Source organism: Pyxicephalus adspersus, chromosome 3, assembly GCF_032062135.1.
Source record: "Pyxicephalus adspersus chromosome 3, UCB_Pads_2.0, whole genome shotgun sequence".
Classification (NCBI taxonomy): Eukaryota; Metazoa; Chordata; class Amphibia; order Anura; family Pyxicephalidae; genus Pyxicephalus; species Pyxicephalus adspersus.
Genome location: NC_092860.1, coordinates 20,293,605 through 20,294,499, shown reverse-complemented (window position 1 = coordinate 20,294,499; position 895 = coordinate 20,293,605).

The following is an 895-nucleotide window of genomic DNA, read 5'->3' as shown; positions in this document are numbered from 1 at the left end:
CTCCAAGCCCAGCTCTGTCTCTTGAAATGTAATGACCTCTGGCAGTAATGGCAGCGCCAGGTCACGACAACAGTGCCGCAGCTAGAAAAAGTATTTCTGCCTCTGGGTACATTTGCTGTTTGTACATTTCTAATGTGTATTTTCTCTATGCACTTCATCACCTAAAACACAAACTAAAAATCCCTGAAAATCTATTACCGGCCAAGCCTCAGTGATAAATTGCCACCTTAACAGACTGCATTTAATGGCAGTAGAAAGCCTTAACAGCTATCGCGTCTGCTGTAGACCTGCTTGTACAGTCTGTACCTGGTCAGGCAGGGGTTACACAGGGATTTTAAAGCACAAAGTTGCACTTGATTGGTAAGGGCAATGAGCATGGTGGATATGTCACTCTGTCCTTGGCTAACCACACATTGCTTTGTGTGTCTGCTTCCTCCTCTCTGATAGCATGTTTCATGGCTTTGTGGAGCCTGGTATTTAACTTTGTGCTTTCTTTTCACTGCCATGTGGAAGGCTCATTGCACAAACACAAAAAAAGAAAGAAATGATTCAAGAGGCCCGGTAACTGCTAACTAGTGCTTTTAGCCATGACAAAATAGCCAGCAGTTTTTCTGTTGATGAAATGAGAGTAGTGGCTTACCACATGTATCTTATTGTGACCTGTCAAAATAGTTGTAAGCATGCTGTGTGATGTACATGATTGCCGCTGGCATCATTTTTAGATATTTTCTAGGAACAATATGCTTTAGAGCCATTGGATTCAAGCTTGTTAAGTCAAATTCTGTTTCAGGCAAACACAAATTAATTAAAAAGTTGAATAAATAAAATAAGTGATTTTTGCACTATAAAGGGATCTTTAGTAGATGTGAAGTTCATAAATACTATATAACAGAAA